The 20,767-nt window shown below is 41.4% G+C and overlaps 7 non-coding genes across 7 annotated transcripts; all 7 read right to left on the reverse strand.

The window, feature by feature from the left end:
• Positions 1–134: 134 nt before the first annotated feature.
• TRNAY-GUA (transfer RNA tyrosine (anticodon GUA)) lies at positions 135–220 on the reverse strand. Its single transcript is given in 2 exon segments — positions 135–170; positions 184–220. It is a non-coding gene; the product is annotated as a tRNA-Tyr (tRNA).
• Positions 221–780: 560 nt separating this feature from the next.
• TRNAY-GUA (transfer RNA tyrosine (anticodon GUA)) lies at positions 781–866 on the reverse strand. The gene is given in 2 exon segments: positions 781–816; positions 830–866. It is a non-coding gene; the product is annotated as a tRNA-Tyr (tRNA).
• Positions 867–4,007: 3,141 nt separating this feature from the next.
• TRNAY-GUA (transfer RNA tyrosine (anticodon GUA)) lies at positions 4,008–4,093 on the reverse strand. The gene is given in 2 exon segments: positions 4,008–4,043; positions 4,057–4,093. It is a non-coding gene; the product is annotated as a tRNA-Tyr (tRNA).
• A 9,410-nt stretch (positions 4,094–13,503) lies between these two features.
• TRNAY-GUA (transfer RNA tyrosine (anticodon GUA)) lies at positions 13,504–13,589 on the reverse strand. The gene is given in 2 exon segments: positions 13,504–13,539; positions 13,553–13,589. It is a non-coding gene; the product is annotated as a tRNA-Tyr (tRNA).
• A 1,159-nt stretch (positions 13,590–14,748) lies between these two features.
• Positions 14,749–14,834, reverse strand: TRNAY-GUA (transfer RNA tyrosine (anticodon GUA)). The gene is given in 2 exon segments: positions 14,749–14,784; positions 14,798–14,834. It is a non-coding gene; the product is annotated as a tRNA-Tyr (tRNA).
• A 3,786-nt stretch (positions 14,835–18,620) lies between these two features.
• TRNAY-GUA (transfer RNA tyrosine (anticodon GUA)) lies at positions 18,621–18,706 on the reverse strand. The gene is given in 2 exon segments: positions 18,621–18,656; positions 18,670–18,706. It is a non-coding gene; the product is annotated as a tRNA-Tyr (tRNA).
• Positions 18,707–20,442: 1,736 nt separating this feature from the next.
• TRNAY-GUA (transfer RNA tyrosine (anticodon GUA)) lies at positions 20,443–20,528 on the reverse strand. Its single transcript is given in 2 exon segments — positions 20,443–20,478; positions 20,492–20,528. It is a non-coding gene; the product is annotated as a tRNA-Tyr (tRNA).
• Between the last annotated feature and the right edge of the window lie 239 nt (positions 20,529–20,767).

Genomic DNA, 20,767 nt, shown 5'->3' on the forward strand with positions numbered 1-20,767 from the left:
ACGTGGCCACAGCCTCAAAGCAAAAGGCATCTATTTTCAATGATGAAATATAATATAATTATAAATTGTCTGTTATTTTACTTTCCAAGTATTTTACTTTCCAAGTATTCAATAAAATGTGCATTTGGCAAAAGTCCTTCGAGCCGGATTTGAACCAGCGACCTAAGGATGCCTGTTTTATCACTACAGTCCTCCGCTCTACCAACTGAGCTATCGAAGGCTTGGCAAATCATTCTCTAGCAAACTCAATACGAGCTTCCACTTCAACCGTCGACTTGTAAACATCTCTTGCAATTCGTGCAAAATACTACAAATTTGGCTTGTGAGGTTCCCGAATTGAGTAAAAGCACATCAGTTCCCAATTAAAAAAATGACCCCCTCCGCAGTCTCCCGCATGTTACTGACCACCATACTAAGGAGGAAAAGTTGAAAGCGGCGCCTCACAGTCCATCTCCTCAGAGTATTCAGCCGTGTTGGGCCTTGACAATATTTTAATATCTTGGATGGTGTATAGTGTTCTCTCATTTCCCTTGAGAAATCAAGATTGTCAAGGGGATTCTGCTGTTTTGCCAGTTCATAGCAAGAGATGGGGATCCAAAACACCTCACAGGAAACCAATGAAGATTGGTGTTGGACAGAAACATAACGTGGCGACAGCCTCAAAGCAAAAGGCATCTATTTTCAATGATGAAATATAATATAATTATAAATTGTCTGTTATTTTACTTTCCAAGTATTTTACTTTCCAAATATTCAATAAAATGTGCATTTGGCAAAAATTCCTTCGAGCCGGATTTGAACCAGCAACCTAAGGATGCCTGTTTTACCACTACAGTCCTCCGCTCTACCAACTGAGCTATCGAAGGCTAGGCAAATCAGTCTCTAGCAAGCTCAATACGAGCTTCCACTTCAACCGTCGACATTCAAACATCTCTTGCAATTCGTGCAAAATACTACAAATTTGGCTTGTGAGGTTCCCGAATTGAGTAAAAGCACATCAGTTCACAATTAAAAAAATGACCCCCTCCGCAGTCTCCCGCATGTTACTGACCACCATACTAAGGGGGAAAAGTTGAAAGGCGGCGCCTCACAGGCCATCTCCTCAGAGTATTCAGCCGTGTTGGGCCTTGACAATATTTTAATATCTTGGATGGTGTATAGTGTTCTCTCATTTCCCTTGAGAAATCAAGATTGTCAAGGGGATTCTGCTGTTTTGCCAGTTCATAGCAAGAGATGGGGATCCAAAACACCTGACAGGAAACCAATGAAGATTCGTGTTGGACAGAAAAATAACGTGGCCACAGCCTCAAAGCAAAAGGCATCTATTTTCAGTAATGAAATATAATATAATTATAAATTGTCTGTTATTTTACTTTCCAAGTATTTTACTTTCCAAGTATTCAATAAAATGTGCATTTGGCAAAAGTCCTTTGGCCGGATTTGAACCAGCAACCTAAGGATGCCTGTTTTACCATTACAGTCCTCCGCTCTACCAACTGAGCTATCGAAGGCTTGGCAAATCAACTCTAGCAAACTCAATACGAGCTTCCATTTCAACCGTCGACTTGTAAACATCTCTTGCAATTCGTGCAAAATACTACAAATTTGGCTTGTGAGGTTCCCGAATTGAGTAAAAGCACATCAGTTCCCAATTTAAAAAATGACCCCCTCCGCAGTCTCCCGCATGTTACTGACCACCATACTAAGGGGGAAAAGTTGAAAGGCGGCACCTCACAGGCCATCTCCTCAGAGTATTCAGCCGCGTTGGGCCTTGACAATATTTTAATATCTTGGATGGTGTATAGTGTTCTCCCATTTCCCTTGAGAAATCAACATTGTCAAGGGGATTCTGCTGTTTTGTCAGTTCATAGCAAGAGATGGGGATCCAAAACACCTCAAAGGAAACCAGCGAAGATTCGTGTTGGACAGAAAAATAACATGGTCACAGCCTCAAAGCAAAAGGCATCTATTTTCAGTGATGAAATATAATATAATTATAAATTGTCTGTTATTTTACTTTCCAAGTATTTTACTTTCCAAGTATTCAATAAAATGTGCATTTGGCAAAAGTCCTGCGAGCCGGATTTGAACCAGTGACCTAATGATGCCTGTTTTACCACTACAGTCCTCCGCTCTACCAACTGAGCTATCGAAGGCTTGGCAAATCAGTCTCTAGCAAACTCAATACGAGCTTCCACTTCAACCGTCGACTTGTAAACATCTCTTGCAATTCGTGCAAAATACTACAAATTTGGCTTGTGAGGTTCCCGAATTGAGTAAAAGCACATCAGTTCCCAATTTAAAAAATGACCCCCTCCGCAGTCTCCCGCATGTTACTGACCACCATACTAAGGGGGAAAAGTTGAAAGGCGGCACCTCACAGGCCATCTCCTCAGAGTATTCAGCCGCGTTGGGCCTTGACAATATTTTAATATCTTGGATGATGTATAGTGTTCTCCCATTTCCCTTGAGAAATCAAGATTGTCAAGGGGCTTCTGCTGTTTTGTCAGTTCATAGCAAGAGATGGGGATCCAAAACACCTCACAGGAAACCAATGAAGATTGGTGTTGGACAGAAACATAACGTGGCGACAGCCTCAAAGCAAAAGGCATCTATTTTCAATGATGAAATATAATATAATTATAAATTGTCTGTTATTTTATTTTCCAAGCATTTTACTTTCCAAGTATTCAATAAAATTTGCATTTGGCAAAAGTCCTTCAATCTGCATTTGAACCAGCGACCTAAGGATGCCTGTTTTACCACTACAGTCCTCTGCTCTACCAACTGAGCTATCGAAGGCTTGGCAAACCAGGCTCTAGCAAGCTCAATACGAGCTTCCACTTCAACCGTCGACATTCAAACATCTCTTGCAATTCGTGCAAAATACTACAAATTTGGCTTGTGAGGTTCCCGAATTGAGTAAAAGCACATCAGTTCACAATTAAAAAAATGACCCCCTCCGCAGTCTCCCGCATGTTACTGACCACCATACTAAGGGGGAAAAGTTGAAAGGCGGCGCCTCACAGGCCATCTCCTCAGAGTATTCAGCCGTGTTGGGCCTTGACAATATTTTAATATCTTGGATGGTGTATAGTGTTCTCTCATTTCCCTTGAGAAATCAAGATTGTCAAGGGGATTCTGCTGTTTTGCCAGTTCATAGCAAGAGATGGGGATCCAAAACACCTGACAGGAAACCAATGAAGATTCGTGTTGGACAGAAAAATAACGTGGCCACAGCCTCAAAGCAAAAGGCATCTATTTTCAGTAATGAAATATAATATAATTATAAATTGTCTGTTATTTTACTTTCCAAGTATTTTACTTTCCAAGTATTCAATAAAATGTGCATTTGGCAAAAGTCCTTTGGCCGGATTTGAACCAGCGACCTAAGGATGCCTGTTTTACCATTACAGTCCTCCGCTCTACCAACTGAGCTATCGAAGGCTTGGCAAATCAACTCTAGCAAACTCAATACGAGCTTCCACTTCAACCGTCGACTTGTAAACATCTCTTGCAATTCGTGCAACATACTACAAATTTGGCTTGTGAGGTTCCCGAATTGAGTAAAAGCACATCAGTTCCCAATTAAAAAAATGACCCCCTCCGCAGTCTCCCGCATGTTACTGACCACCATACTAAGGGGGAAAAGTTGAAAGGCGGCACCTCACAGGCCATCTCCTCAGAGTATTCAGCCGCGTTGGGCCTTGACAATATTTTAATATCTTGGATGGTGTATAGTGTTCTCCCATTTCCCTTGAGAAATCAAGATTGTCAAGGGGATTCTGCTGTTTTGTCAGTTCATAGCAAGAGATGGGGATCCAAAACACCTCACAGGAAACCAACGAAGATTCGTGTTGGACAGAAAAATAACATGGTCACAGCCTCAAAGCAAAAGGCATCTATTTTCAGTGATGAAATATAATATAATTATAAATTGTCTGTTATTTTACTTTCCAAGTATTTTACTTTCCAAGTATTCAATAAAATGTGCATTTGGCAAAAATTCCTTCGAGCCGGATTTGAACCAGCGACCTAAGGATGCCTGTTTTACCACTACAGTCCTCCGCTCTACCAACTGAGCTATCGAAGGCTAGGCAAATCAGTCTCTAGCAAGCTCAATACGAGCTTCCACTTCAACCGTCGACATTCAAACATCTCTTGCAATTCGTGCAAAATACTACAAATTTGGCTTGTGAGGTTCCCGAATTGAGTAAAAGCACATCAGTTCACAATTAAAAAAATGACCCCCTCCGCAGTCTCCCGCATGTTACTGACCACCATACTAAGGGGGAAAAGTTGAAAGGCGGCGCCTCACAGGCCATCTCCTCAGAGTATTCAGCCGTGTTGGGCCTTGACAATATTTTAATATCTTGGATGGTGTATAGTGTTCTCTCATTTCCCTTGAGAAATCAAGATTGTCAAGGGGATTCTGCTGTTTTGCCAGTTCATAGCAAGAGATGGGGATCCAAAACACCTGACAGGAAACCAATGAAGATTCGTGTTGGACAGAAAAATAACGTGGCCACAGCCTCAAAGCAAAAGGCATCTATTTTCAGTAATGAAATATAATATAATTATAAATTGTCTGTTATTTTACTTTCCAAGTATTTTACTTTCCAAGTATTCAATAAAATGTGCATTTGGCAAAAGTCCTTTGGCCGGATTTGAACCAGCAACCTAAGGATGCCTGTTTTACCATTACAGTCCTCCGCTCTACCAACTGAGCTATCGAAGGCTTGGCAAATCAACTCTAGCAAACTCAATACGAGCTTCCACTTCAACCGTCGACTTGTAAACATCTCTTGCAATTCGTGCAAAATACTACAAATTTGGCTTGTGAGGTTCCCGAATTGAGTAAAAGCACATCAGTTCCCAATTTAAAAAATGACCCCCTCCGCAGTCTCCCGCATGTTACTGACCACCATACTAAGGAGGAAAAGTTGAAAGGCGGCGCCTCACAGGCCATCTCCTCAGAGTATTCAGCCGTGTTGGGCCTTGACAATATTTTAATATCTTGGATGGTGTATAGTGTTCTCTCATTTCCCTTGAGAAATCAAGATTGTCAAGGGGATTCTGCTGTTTTGCCAGTTCATAGCAAGAGATGGGGATCCAAAACACCTCACAGGAAACCAATGAAGATTGGTGTTGGACAGAAACATAACGTGGCGACAGCCTCAAAGCAAAAGGCATCTATTTTCAATGATGAAATATAATATAATTATAAATTGTCTGTTATTTTATTTTCCAAGCATTTTACTTTCCAAGTATTCAATAAAATTTGCATTTGGCAAAAGTCCTTCAATCTGCATTTGAACCAGCGACCTAAGGATGCCTGTTTTACCACTACAGTCCTCTGCTCTACCAACTGAGCTATCGAAGGCTTGGCAAACCAGGCTCTAGCAAGCTCAATACGAGCTTCCACTTCAACCGTCGACATTCAAACATCTCTTGCAATTCGTGCAAAATACTACAAATTTGGCTTGTGAGGTTCCCGAATTGAGTAAAAGCACATCAGTTCACAATTAAAAAAATGACCCCCTCCGCAGTCTCCCGCATGTTACTGACCACCATACTAAGGGGGAAAAGTTGAAAGGCGGCGCCTCACAGGCCATCTCCTCAGAGTATTCAGCCGTGTTGGGCCTTGACAATATTTTAATATCTTGGATGGTGTATAGTGTTCTCTCATTTCCCTTGAGAAATCAAGATTGTCAAGGGGATTCTGCTGTTTTGCCAGTTCATAGCAAGAGATGGGGATCCAAAACACCTGACAGGAAACCAATGAAGATTCGTGTTGGACAGAAAAATAACGTGGCCACAGCCTCAAAGCAAAAGGCATCTATTTTCAGTAATGAAATATAATATAATTATAAATTGTCTGTTATTTTACTTTCCAAGTATTTTACTTTCCAAGTATTCAATAAAATGTGCATTTGGCAAAAGTCCTTTGGCCGGATTTGAACCAGCGACCTAAGGATGCCTGTTTTACCATTACAGTCCTCCGCTCTACCAACTGAGCTATCGAAGGCTTGGCAAATCAACTCTAGCAAACTCAATACGAGCTTCCACTTCAACCGTCGACTTGTAAACATCTCTTGCAATTCGTGCAACATACTACAAATTTGGCTTGTGAGGTTCCCGAATTGAGTAAAAGCACATCAGTTCCCAATTAAAAAAATGACCCCCTCCGCAGTCTCCCGCATGTTACTGACCACCATACTAAGGGGGAAAAGTTGAAAGGCGGCACCTCACAGGCCATCTCCTCAGAGTATTCAGCCGCGTTGGGCCTTGACAATATTTTAATATCTTGGATGATGTATAGTGTTCTCCCATTTCCCTTGAGAAATCAAGATTGTCAAGGGGATTCTGCTGTTTTGTCAGTTCATAGCAAGAGATGGGGATCCAAAACACCTCACAGGAAACCAATGAAGATTGGTGTTGGACAGAAACATAACGTGGCGACAGCCTCAAAGCAAAAGGCATCTATTTTCAATGATGAAATATAATATAATTATAAATTGTCTGTTATTTTATTTTCCAAGCATTTTACTTTCCAAGTATTCAATAAAATTTGCATTTGGCAAAAGTCCTTCAATCTGCATTTGAACCAGCGACCTAAGGATGCCTGTTTTACCACTACAGTCCTCTGCTCTACCAACTGAGCTATCGAAGGCTTGGCAAACCAGGCTCTAGCAAGCTCAATACGAGCTTCCACTTCAACCGTCGACATTCAAACATCTCTTGCAATTCGTGCAAAATACTACAAATTTGGCTTGTGAGGTTCCCGAATTGAGTAAAAGCACATCAGTTCACAATTAAAAAAATGACCCCCTCCGCAGTCTCCCGCATGTTACTGACCACCATGCTAAGGGGGAAAAGTTGAAAGGCGGCGCCTCACAGGCCATCTCCTCAGAGTATTCAGCCGTGTTGGGCCTTGACAATATTTTAATATCTTGGATGGTGTATAGTGTTCTCTCATTTCCCTTGAGAAATCAAGATTGTCAAGGGGATTCTGCTGTTTTGCCAGTTCATAGCAAGAGATGGGGATCCAAAACACCTGACAGGAAACCAATGAAGATTCGTGTTGGACAGAAAAATAACGTGGCCACAGCCTCAAAGCAAAAGGCATCTATTTTCAGTAATGAAATATAATATAATTATAAATTGTCTGTTATTTTACTTTCCAAGTATTTTACTTTCCAAGTATTCAATAAAATGTGCATTTGGCAAAAGTCCTTTGGCCGGATTTGAACCAGCGACCTAAGGATGCCTGTTTTACCATTACAGTCCTCCGCTCTACCAACTGAGCTATCGAAGGCTTGGCAAATCAACTCTAGCAAACTCAATACGAGCTTCCACTTCAACCGTCGACTTGTAAACATCTCTTGCAATTCGTGCAACATACTACAAATTTGGCTTGTGAGGTTCCCGAATTGAGTAAAAGCACATCAGTTCCCAATTAAAAAAATGACCCCCTCCGCAGTCTCCCGCATGTTACTGACCACCATACTAAGGGGGAAAAGTTGAAAGGCGGCACCTCACAGGCCATCTCCTCAGAGTATTCAGCCGCGTTGGGCCTTGACAATATTTTAATATCTTGGATGATGTATAGTGTTCTCCCATTTCCCTTGAGAAATCAAGATTGTCAAGGGGATTCTGCTGTTTTGTCAGTTCATAGCAAGAGATGGGGATCCAAAACACCTCACAGGAAACCAATGAAGATTGGTGTTGGACAGAAACATAACGTGGCGACAGCCTCAAAGCAAAAGGCATCTATTTTCAATGATGAAATATAATATAATTATAAATTGTCTGTTATTTTATTTTCCAAGCATTTTACTTTCCAAGTATTCAATAAAATTTGCATTTGGCAAAAGTCCTTCAATCTGCATTTGAACCAGCGACCTAAGGATGCCTGTTTTACCACTACAGTCCTCTGCTCTACCAACTGAGCTATCGAAGGCTTGGCAAACCAGGCTCTAGCAAGCTCAATACGAGCTTCCACTTCAACCGTCGACATTCAAACATCTCTTGCAATTCGTGCAAAATACTACAAATTTGGCTTGTGAGGTTCCCGAATTGAGTAAAAGCACATCAGTTCACAATTAAAAAAATGACCCCCTCCGCAGTCTCCCGCATGTTACTGACCACCATACTAAGGGGGAAAAGTTGAAAGGCGGCGCCTCACAGGCCATCTCCTCAGAGTATTCAGCCGTGTTGGGCCTTGACAATATTTTAATATCTTGGATGGTGTATAGTGTTCTCTCATTTCCCTTGAGAAATCAAGATTGTCAAGGGGATTCTGCTGTTTTGCCAGTTCATAGCAAGAGATGGGGATCCAAAACACCTGACAGGAAACCAATGAAGATTCGTGTTGGACAGAAAAATAACGTGGCCACAGCCTCAAAGCAAAAGGCATCTATTTTCAGTAATGAAATATAATATAATTATAAATTGTCTGTTATTTTACTTTCCAAGTATTTTACTTTCCAAGTATTCAATAAAATGTGCATTTGGCAAAAGTCCTTTGGCCGGATTTGAACCAGCGACCTAAGGATGCCTGTTTTACCATTACAGTCCTCCGCTCTACCAACTGAGCTATCGAAGGCTTGGCAAATCAACTCTAGCAAACTCAATACGAGCTTCCACTTCAACCGTCGACTTGTAAACATCTCTTGCAATTCGTGCAACATACTACAAATTTGGCTTGTGAGGTTCCCGAATTGAGTAAAAGCACATCAGTTCCCAATTAAAAAAATGACCCCCTCCGCAGTCTCCCGCATGTTACTGACCACCATACTAAGGGGGAAAAGTTGAAAGGCGGCACCTCACAGGCCATCTCCTCAGAGTATTCAGCCGCGTTGGGCCTTGACAATATTTTAATATCTTGGATGGTGTATAGTGTTCTCCCATTTCCCTTGAGAAATCAAGATTGTCAAGGGGATTCTGCTGTTTTGTCAGTTCATAGCAAGAGATGGGGATCCAAAACACCTCACAGGAAACCAACGAAGATTCGTGTTGGACAGAAAAATAACATGGTCACAGCCTCAAAGCAAAAGGCATCTATTTTCAGTGATGAAATATAATATAATTATAAATTGTCTGTTATTTTACTTTCCAAGTATTTTACTTTCCAAGTATTCAATAAAATGTGCATTTGGCAAAAGTCCTTCGAGCCGGATTTGAACCAGTGACCTAATGATGCCTGTTTTACCACTACAGTCCTCCGCTCTACCAACTGAGCTATCGAAGGCTTGGCAAATCAGTCTCTAGCAAACTCAATACGAGCTTCCACTTCAACCGTCGACTTGTAAACATCTCTTGCAATTCGTGCAAAATACTACAAATTTGGCTTGTGCGGTTCCCGAATTGAGTAAAAGCACATCAGTTCCCAATTTAAAAAATGACCCCCTCCGCAGTCTCCCGCATGTTACTGACCACCATACTAAGGGGGAAAAGTTGAAAGGCAGCGCCTCACAGGCCATCTCCTCAGAGTATTCAGCCGTGTTGGGCCTTGACAATATTTTAATATCTTGGATGATGTATAGTGTTCTCCCATTTCCCTTGAGAAATCAAGATTGTCAAGGGGATTCTGCTGTTTTGTCAGTTCATAGCAAGAGATGGGGATCCAAAACACCTCACAGGAAACCAACGAAGATTGGTGTCGGACAGAAAAATAACGTGGCCACAGCCTCAAATCAAAAGGCATCTATTTTCAGTGATGAAATATAATATAATTATAAATTGTCTGTTATTGTACTTTCCAAGTATTTTACTTTCCAAGTATTCAATAAAATGTGCACTTGGCAAAAGTCCTTCGAGCCGGATTGGAACCAGCGACCTAAGGATGCCTGTTTTCCCACTACAGTCCTCCGCTCTACCAACTGAGCTATTGAAGGCTTGGCAAATCATTCGCTAGCAAACTTGGCTTGTGAGGTTCCCAAATTGAGTAAAAGCACATCAGTTCCCAATTAAAAAAATGACCCCCTCCGCAGTCTCCCGCATGTTACTGACCACCATACTAAGGGGGAAAAGTTGAAAGGCGACACCTCACAGGCCATCTCCTCAGAGTATTCAGCCGTGTTGGGCCTTGACAATATTTTAATATCTTGGATGGTGTATAGTGTTCTCTCATTTCCCTTGAGAAATCAAGATTGTCAAGGGGATTCTGCTGTTTTGCCAGTTCATAGCAAGAGATGGGGATCCAAAACACCTCACAGGAAACCAATGAAGATTCGTGTTGGACAGAAAAATAACGTGGCCACAGCCTCAAAGCAAAAGGCATCTATTTTCAGTGATGAAATATAATATAATTATAAATTGTCTGTTATTTTACTTTCCAAGTATTTTACTTTCCAAGTATTCAATAAAATGTGCATTTGGCAAAAATTCCTTCGAGCCGGATTTGAACCAGCCACCTAAGGATGCCTGTTTTACCACTACAGTCCTCCGCTCTACCAACTGAGCTATCGAAGGCTAGGCATATCAGTCTCTAGCAAGCTCAATACGAGCTTCACTTCAACCGTCGACATTCAAACATCTCTTGCAATTCTTGCAAAATACTACAAATTTGGCTTGTGAGGTTCCCGAATTGAGTAAAAGCACATCAGTTCACAATTAAAAAAATGACCCCCTCCGCAGTCTCCCGCATGTTACTGACCACCATACTAAGGAGGAAAAGTTGAAAGGCGGCGCCTCGCAGGCCATCTCCTCAGAGTATTCATCAGTGTTCGGCCATGACAATATTTTAATATCTTGGATGGTGTATAGTGTTCTCTCATTTTCCTTGAGAAATCAAGATTGTCAAGGGGATTCTGCTGTTTTGCCAGTTCATAGCAAAAATGGGGATCCAAAACACCTCACAGGAAACCAAAGAAGATTCGTGTTGGACAGAAAAATAACGTGGCCACAGCCTCAAAGCAAAAGGCATCTATTTTCAGTGATGAAATATAATATAATTATAAATTGTCTGTTATTTTACTTTCCAAGTATTTTACTTTCCAAGTATTCAATAAAATGTGCATTTGGCAAAAGTCCTTTGAGCCGGATTTGAACCAGCGACGAGCTATCGAAGGCTTGGCAAATCATTCTCTAGCAAACTCAATACGAGCTTCCACTTCAACCGTCGACTTGTAAACATCTCTTGCAATTCGTGCAAAATACTACAAATTTGGCTTGTGAGGTTCCCGAATTGAGTAAAAGCACATCAGTTCACAATTAAAAAAATGACCCCCTCCGCAGTCTCCCGCATGTTACTGACCACCATACTAAGGGGGAAAAGTTGAAAGGCGGCGCCTCACAGGCCATCTCCTCAGAGTATTCAGCCGTGTTGGGCCTTGACAATATTTTAATATCTTGGATGGTGTATAGTGTTCTCTCATTTCCCTTGAGAAATCAAGATTGTTAAGGGGATTCTGCTGTTTTGCCAGTTCATAGCAAGAGATGGGGATCCAAAACACCTGACAGGAAACCAATGAAGATTTGTGTTGGACAGAAAAATAACGTGGCCACAGCCTCAAAGCAAAAGGCATCTATTTTCAGTAATGAAATATAATATAATTATAAATTGTCTGTTATTTTACTTTCCAAGTATTTTACTTTCCAAGTATTCAATAAAATGTGCATTTGGCAAAAGTCCTTTGGCCGGATTTGAACCAGCAACCTAAGGATGCCTGTTTTGCCATTACAGTCCTCCGTTCTACCAACTGAGCTATCGAAGGCTTGGCAAATCATTCTCTAGCAAACTCAATACGAGCTTCCACTTCAACCGTCGACTTGTAAACATCTCTTGCAATTCGTGCAAAATACTACAAATTTGGCTTGTGAGGTTCCCGAATTGAGTAAAAGCACATCAGTGCCCAATTAAAAAAATGACCCCCTCCGCAGTCTCCCGCATGTTACTGACCACCATACTAAGGGGGAAAAGTTGAAAGGCGGCACCTCACAGGCCATCTCCTCAGAGTATTCAGCCGCGTTGGGCCTTGACAATATTTTAATATCTTGGATGGTGTATAGTGTTCTGCCATTTCCCTTGAGAAATCAAGATTGTCAAGGGGATTCTGCTGTTTTGTCAGTTCATAGCAAGATATGGGGATCCAAAACACCTCACAGGAAACCAACGAAGATTCGTGTTGGACAGAAAAATAACATGGTCACAGCCTCAAAGCAAAAGGCATCTATTTTCAGTGATGAAATATAATATAATTATAAATTGTCTGTTATTTTACTTTCCAAGTATTTTACTTTCCAAGTATTCAATAAAACGTGCATTTGGCAAAAGTCCTTCGAGCCGGATTTGAACCAGTGACCTAATGATGCCTGTTTTACCACTACAGTCCTCCGCTCTACCAACTGAGCTATCGAAGGCTTGGCAAATCAGTCTCTAGCAAACTCAATACGAGCTTCCACTTACACCGTCGACTTGTAAACATCTCTTGCAATTAGTGCAAAATACTACAAATTTGGCTTGTGAGGTTCCCGAATTGAGTAAAAGCACATCAGTTCCCAATTTAAAAAATGACCCCCTCCGCAGTCTCCCGCATGTTACTGACCACCATACTAAGGGGGAAAAGTTGAAAGGCGGCGCCTCACAGGCCATCTCCTCAGAGTATTCAGCCGTGTTGGGCCTTGACAATATTTTAATATCTTGGATGGTGTATAGTGTTCTCTCATTTCCCTTGAGAAATCAAGATTGTCAAGGGGATTCTGCTGTTTTGCCAGTTCATAGCAAGAGATGGGGATCCATAACACCTCACAGGAAACCAATGAAGATTGGTGTTGAACAGAAATATAACGTGGCCACAGCCTCAAAGCAAAAGGCATCTATTTTCAGTGATGAAATATAATATAATTATAAATTGTCTGTTATTTTACTTTCCAAGTATTTTACTTTCCAAGTATTCAATAAAATGTGCACTTGGCAAAAGTCCTTCAAGCCGGATTTGAACCAGCGACCTAAGGATGCCTGTTTTACCACTACAGTCCTCCGCTCTACCAACTGAGCTGTCGAAGGCTTGGCAAATCATTCTCTAGCAAACTTGGCTTGTGAGGTTCCCAAATTGAGTAAAAGCACATCAGTTCCCAATTAAAAAAATGACCCCCTCCGCAGTCTCCCGCATGTTACTGACCACCATACTAAGGGGGAAAAGTTGAAAGGCGACACCTCACAGGCCATCTCCTCAGAGTATTCAGCCGTGTTGGGCCTTGACAATATTTTAATATCTTGGATGGTGTATAGTGTTCTCTCATTTCCCTTGAGAAATCAAGATTGTCAAGGGGATTCTGCTGTTTTGCCAGTTCATAGCAAGAGATGGGGATCCAAAACACCTCACAGGAAACCAATGAAGATTCGTGTTGGACAGAAAAATAACGTGGCCACAGCCTCAAAGCAAAAGGCATCTATTTTCAGCGATGAAATATAATATAATTATAAATTGTCTGTTATTTTACTTTCCAAGTATTTTACTTTCCAAGTATTCAATAAAATGTGCATTTGGCAAAAATTCCTTCGAGCCGGATTTGAACCAGCGACCTAAGGATGCCTGTTTTACCACTACAGTCCTCCGCTCTACCAACTGAGCTATCGAAGGCTTGGCAAATCAATTCTAGCAAACTCAATACGAGCTTCCACTTCAACCGTCGACATTCAAACATCTCTTGCAATTCTTGCAAAATACTACAAATTTGGCTTGTGAGGTTCCCGAATTGAGTAAAAGCACATCAGTTCACAATTAAAAAAATGACCCCCTCCGCAGTCTCCCGCATGTTACTGACCACGATACTAAGGAGGAAAAGTTGAAAGGCGGCGCCTCGCAGGCCATCTCCTCAGAGTATTCATCCGTGTTCGGCCATGACAATATTTTAATATCTTGGATGGTGTATAGTGTTCTCTCATTTTCCTTGAGAAATCAAGATTGTCAAGGGGATTCTGCTGTTTTGCCAGTTCATAGCAAGAAATGGGGATCCAAAACACCTCACAGGAAACCAAAGAAGATTCGTGTTGGACAGAAAAATAACGTGGCCACAGCCTCAAAGCAAAAGGCATCTATTTTCAGTGATGAAATATAATATAATTATAAATTGTCTGTTATTTTACTTTCCAAGTATTTTACTTTCCAAGTATTCAATAAAATGTGCATTTGGCAAAAGTCCTTTGAGCCGGATTTGAACCAGCGACGAGCTATCGAAGGCTTGGCAAATCATTCTCTAGCAAACTCAATACGAGCTTCCACTTCAACCGTCGACTTGTAAACATCTCTTGCAATTACTGCAAAATACTACAAATTTGGCTTGTGAGGTTCCCGAATTGAGTAAAAGCACATCAGTTCTCAATTACAAAAATGACCCCCTCCGCAGTCTCCCGCATGTTACTGACCACCATACTAAGGGGGAAAAGTTGAAAGGCGCGCCTCACAGGCCATCTCCTCAGAGTATTCAGCCGTGTTGGGCCTTGACAATATTTTAATATCTTGGATGGTGTATAGTGTTCTCCCATTTCCCTTGAGAAATCAAGATTGTCAAGGGGATTCTGCTGTTTTGTCAGTTCATAGCAAGAGATGGGGATCCAAAACACCTCACAGGAAACCAACGAAGATTGGTTTCGGACAGAAAAATAACGTGGCCACAGCCTCAAAGCAAAAGGCATCTATTTTCAATGATGAAATATAATATAATTATAAATTGTCTGTTATTTTACTTTCCAAGTATTTTACTTTCCAAGTATTCAATAAAATGTGCATTTGGCAAAAGTCCTTCGAGCCGGATTTGAACCAGCGACCTAAGGATGCCTGTTTTATCACTACAGTCCTCCGCTCTACCAACTGAGCTATCGAAGGCTAGGCAAATCAGTCTCTAGCAAGCTCAATACGAGCTTCCACTTCAACCGTCGACATTCAAACATCTCTTGCAATTCGTGCAAAATACTACAAATTTGGCTTGTGAGGTTCCCGAATTGAGTAAAAGCACATCAGTTCACAATTAAAAAAATGACCCCCTCCGCAGTCTCCCGCATGTTACTGACCACCATACTAAGGGGGAAAAGTTGAAAGGCGGCGCCTCACAGGCCATCTCCTCAGAGTATTCAGCCGTGTTGGGCCTTGACAATATTTTAATATCTTGGATGGTGTATAGTGTTCTCTCATTTCCCTTGAGAAATCAAGATTGTCAAGGGGATTCTGCTGTTTTGCCAGTTCATAGCAAGAGATGGGGATCCAAAACACCTGACAGGAAACCAATGAAGATTCATGTTGGACAGAAAAATAACGTGGCCACAGCCTCAAAGCAAAAGGCATCTATTTTCAGTAATGAAATATAATATAATTATAAATTGTCTGTTATTTTACTTTCCAAGTATTTTACTTTCCAAGTATTCAATAAAATGTGCATTTGGCAAAAGTCCTTTGGCCGGATTTGAACCAGCAACCTAAGGATGCCTGTTTTACCATTACAGTCCTCCGCTCTACCAACTGAGCTATCGAAGGCTTGGCAAATCAACTCTAGCAAACTCAATACGAGCTTCCACTTCAACCGTCGACTTGTAAACATCTCTTGCAATTCGTGCAAAATACTACAAATTTGGCTTGTGAGGTTCCCGAATTGAGTAAAAGCACATCAGTTCCCAATTAAAAAAATGACCCCCTCCGCAGTCTCCCGCATGTTACTGACCACCATACTAAGGGGGAAAAGTTGAAAGGCGGCACCTCACAGGCCATCTCCTCAGAGTATTCAGCCGCGTTGGGCCTTGACAATATTTTAATATCTTGGATGGTGTATAGTGTTCTCCCATTTCCCTTGAGAAATAAACATTGTCAAGGGGATTCTGCTGTTTTGTCAGTTCATAGCAAGAGATGGGGATCCAAAACACCTCACAGGAAACCAGCGAAGATTCGTGTTGGACAGAAAAATAACATGGTCACAGCCTCAAAGCAAAAGGCATCTATTTTCAGTGATGAAATATAATATAATTATAAATTGTCTGTTATTTTACTTTCCAAGTATTTTACTTTCCAAGTATTCAATAAAATGTGCATTTGGCAAAAGTCCTGCGAGCCGGATTTGAACCAGTGACCTAATGATGCCTGTTTTACCACTACAGTCCTCCGCTCTACCAACTGAGCTATCGAAGGCTTGGCAAATCAGTCTCTAGCAAACTCAATACGAGCTTCCACTTCAACCGTCGACTTGTAAACATCTCTTGCAATTCGTGCAAAATACTACAAATTTGGCTTGTGAGGTTCCCGAATTGAGTAAAAGCACATCAGTTCCCAATTTAAAAAATGACCCCCTCCGCAGTCTCCCGCATGTTACTGACCACCATACTAAGGAGGAAAAGTTGAAAGGCGGCGCCTCACAGGCCATCTCCTCAGAGTATTCAGCCGTGTTGGGCCTTGACAATATTTTAATATCTTGGATGGTGTATAGTGTTCTCTCATTTCCCTTGAGAAATCAAGATTGTCAAGGGGATTCTGCTGTTTTGCCAGTTCATAGCAAGAGATGGGGATCCAAAACACCTCACAGGAAACCAATGAAGATTGGTGTTGGACAGAAACATAACGTGGCGACAGCCTCAAAGCAAAAGGCATCTATTTTCAATGATGAAATATAATATAATTATAAATTGTCTGTTATTTTATTTTCCAAGCATTTTACTTTCCAGGTATTCAATAAAATTTGCATTTGGCAAAAGTCCTTCAATCTGCATTTGAACCAGCGACCTAAGGATGCCTGTTTTACCACTACAGTCCTCTGCTCTACCAACTGAGCTATCGAAGGCTTGGCAAACCAGGCTCTAGCAAGCTCAATACGAGCTTCCACTTCAACCGTCGACATTCAAACATCTCTTGCAATTCGTGCAAAATACTACAAATTTGGCTTGTGAGGTTCCCGAATTGAGTAAAAGCACATCAGTTCACAATTAAAAAAATGACCCCCTCCGCAGTCTCCCGCATGTTACTGACCACCATACTAAGGGGGAAAAGTTGAAAGGCGGCGCCTCACAGGCCATCTCCTCAGAGTATTCAGCCGTGTTGGGCCTTGACAATATTTTAATATCTTGGATGGTGTATAGTGTTCTCTCATTTCCCTTGAGAAATCAAGATTGTCAAGGGGATTCTGCTGTTTTGCCAGTTCATAGCAAGAGATGGGGATCCAAAACACCTGACAGGAAACCAATGAAGATTCGTGTTGGACAGAAAAATAACGTGGCCACAGCCTCAAAGCAAAAGGCATCTATTTTCAGTAATGAAATATAATATAATTATAAATTGTCTGTTATTTTACTTTCCAAGTATTTTACTTTCCAAGTATTCAATAAAATGTGCATTTGGCAAAAGTCCTTTGGCCGGATTTGAACCAGCGACCTAAGGATGCCTGTTTTACCATTACAGTCCTCCGCTCTACCAACTGAGCTATCGAAGGCTTGGCAAATCAACTCTAGCAAACTCAATACGAGCTTCCACTTCAACCGTCGACTTGTAAACATCTCTTGCAATTCGTGCAACATACTACAAATTTGGCTTGTGAGGTTCCCGAATTGAGTAAAAGCACATCAGTTCCCAATTAAAAAAATGACCCCCTCCGCAGTCTCCCGCATGTTACTGACCACCATACTAAGGGGGAAAAGTTGAAAGGCGGCACCTCACAGGCCATCTCCTCAGAGTATTCAGCCGCGTTGGGCCTTGACAATATTTTAATATCTTGGATGGTGTATAGTGTTCTCCCATTTCCCTTGAGAAATCAAGATTGTCAAGGGGATTCTGCTGTTTTGTCAGTTCATAGCAAGAGATGGGGATCCAAAACACCTCACAGGAAACCAACGAAGATTCGTGTTGGACAGAAAAATAACATGGTCACAGCCTCAAAGCAAAAGGCATCTATTTTCAGTGATGAAATATAATATAATTATAAATTGTCTGTTATTTTACTTTCCAAGTATTTTACTTTCCAAGTATTCAATAAAATGTGCATTTGGCAAAAGTCCTTCGAGCCGGATTTGAACCAGTGACCTAATGATGCCTGTTTTACCACTACAGTCCTCCGCTCTACCAACTGAGCTATCGAAGGCTTGGCAAATCAGTCTCTAGCAAACTCAATACGAGCTTCCACTTCAACCGTCGACTTGTAAACATCTCTTGCAATTCGTGCAAAATACTACAAATTTGGCTTGTGCGGTTCCCGAATTGAGTAAAAGCACATCAGTTCCCAATTTAAAAAATGACCCCCTCCGCAGTCTCCCGCATGTTACTGACCACCATACTAAGGGGGAAAAGTTGAAAGGCGGCGCCTCACAGGCCATCTCCTCAGAGTATTCAGCCGTGTTGGGCCTTGACAATATTTTAATATCTTGGATGATGTATAGTGTTCTCCCATTTCCCTTGAGAAATCAAGATTGTCAAGGGGATTCTGCTGTTTTGTCAGTTCATAGCAAGAGATGGGGATCCAAAACACCTCACAGGAAACCAACGAAGATTGGTGTCGGACAGAAAAATAACGTGGCCACAGCCTCAAATCAAAAGGCATCTATTTTCAGTGATGAAATATAATATAATTATAAATTGTCTGTTATTTTACTTTCCAAGTATTTTACTTTCCAAGTATTCAATAAAATGTGCACTTGGCAAAAGTCCTTCGAGCCGGATTTGAACCAGCGACCTAAGGATGCCTGTTTTCCCACTACAGTCCTCCGCTCTACCAACTGAGCTATCGAAGGCTTGGCAAATCATTCTCTAGCAAACTTGGCTTGTGAGGTTCCCAAATTGAGTAAAAGCACATCAGTTCCCAATTAAAAAAATGACCCCCTCCGCAGTCTCCCGCATGTTACTGACCACCATACTAAGGGGGAAAAGTTGAAAGGCGACACCTCACAGGCCATCTCCTCAGAGTATTCAGCCGTGTTGGGCCTTGACAATATTTTAATATCTTGGATGGTGTATAGTGTTCTCTCATTTCCCTTGAGAAATCAAGATTGTCAAGGGGATTCTGCTGTTTTGCCAGTTCATAGCAAGAGATGGGGATCCAAAACACCTCACAGGAAACCAATGAAGATTCGTGTTGGACAGAAAAATAACGTGGCCACAGCCTCAAAGCAAAAGGCATCTATTTTCAGTGATGAAATATAATATAATTATAAATTGTCTGTTATTTTACTTTCCAAGTATTTTACTTTCCAAGTATTCAATAAAATGTGCATTTGGCAAAAATTCCTTCGAGCCGGATTTGAACCAGCCACCTAAGGATGCCTGTTTTACCACTACAGTCCTCCGCTCTACCAACTGAGCTATCGAAGGCTAGGCAAATCAGTCTCTAGCAAGCTCAATACGAGCTTCACTTCAACCGTCGACATTCAAACATCTCTTGCAATTCTTGCAAAATACTACAAATTTGGCTTGTGAGGTTCCCGAATTGAGTAAAAGCACATCAGTTCACAATTAAAAAAATGACCCCCTCCGCAGTCTCCCGCATGTTACTGACCACCATACTAAGGAGGAAAAGTTGAAAGGCGGCGCCTCGCAGGCCATCTCCTCAGAGTATTCATCAGTGTTCGGCCATGACAATATTTTAATATCTTGGATGGTGTATAGTGTTCTCTCATTTTCCTTGAGAAATCAAGATTGTCAAGGGGATTCTGCTGTTTTGCCAGTTCATAGCAAGAAATGGGGATCCAAAACACCTCACAGGAAACCAAAGAAGATTCGTGTTGGACAGAAAAATAACGTGGCCACAGCCTCAAAGCAAAAGGCATCTATTTTCAGTGATGAAATATAATATAATTATAAATTGTCTGTTATTTTACTTTCCAAGTATTTTACTTTCCAAGTATTCAATAAAATGTGCATTTGGCAAAAGTCCTTTGAGCCGGATTTGAACCAGCGACGAGCTATCGAAGGCTTGGCAAATCATTCTCTAGCAAACTCAATACGAGCTTCCACTTCAACCGTCGACTTGTAAACATCTCTTGCAATTACTGCAAAATACTACAAATTTGGCTTGTGAGGTTCCCGAATTGAGTAAAAGCACATCAGTTCTCAATTACAAAAATGACCCCCTCCGCAGTCTCCCGCATGTTACTGACCACCATACTAAGGGGGAAAAGTTGAAAGGCGCGCCTCACAGGCCATCTCCTCAGAGTATTCAGCCGTGTTGGGCCTTGACAATATTTTAATATCTTGGATGGTGTATAGTGTTCTCCCATTTCCCTTGAGAAATCAAGATTGTCAAGGGGATTCTGCTGTTTTGTCAGTTCATAGCAAGAGATGGGGATCCAAAACACCTCACAGGAAACCAACAAAGATTGGTTTCGGACAGAAAAATAACGTGGCCACAGCCTCAAAGCAAAAGGCATCTATTTTCAATGATGAAATATAATATAATTATAAATTGTCTGTTATTTTACTTTCCAAGTATTTTACTTTCCAAGTATTCAATAAAATGTGCATTTGGCAAAAGTCCTTCGAGCCGGATTTGAACCAGCGACCTAAGGATGCCTGTTTTATCACTACAGTCCTCTGCTCTACCAACTGAGCTATCGAAGGCTTGGCAAATCATTCTCTAGCAAACTCAATACGAGCTTCCACTTCAACCGTCGACTTGTAAACATCTCTTGCAATTCGTGCAAAATACTACAAATTTGGCTTGTGAGGTTCCCGAATTGAGTAAAAGCACATCAGTTCCCAATTAAAAAAATGACCCCCTCCGCAGTCTCCCGCATGTTACTGACCACCATACTAAGGAGGAAAAGTTGAAAGGCGGCGCCTCACAGGCCATCTCCTCA

This window comes from Ambystoma mexicanum, chromosome 1p, assembly GCF_040938575.1.
Source record: "Ambystoma mexicanum isolate Mex_15411 chromosome 1p, UKY_AmexF1_1, whole genome shotgun sequence".
NCBI lineage: Eukaryota > Metazoa > Chordata > Amphibia > Caudata > Ambystomatidae > Ambystoma > Ambystoma mexicanum.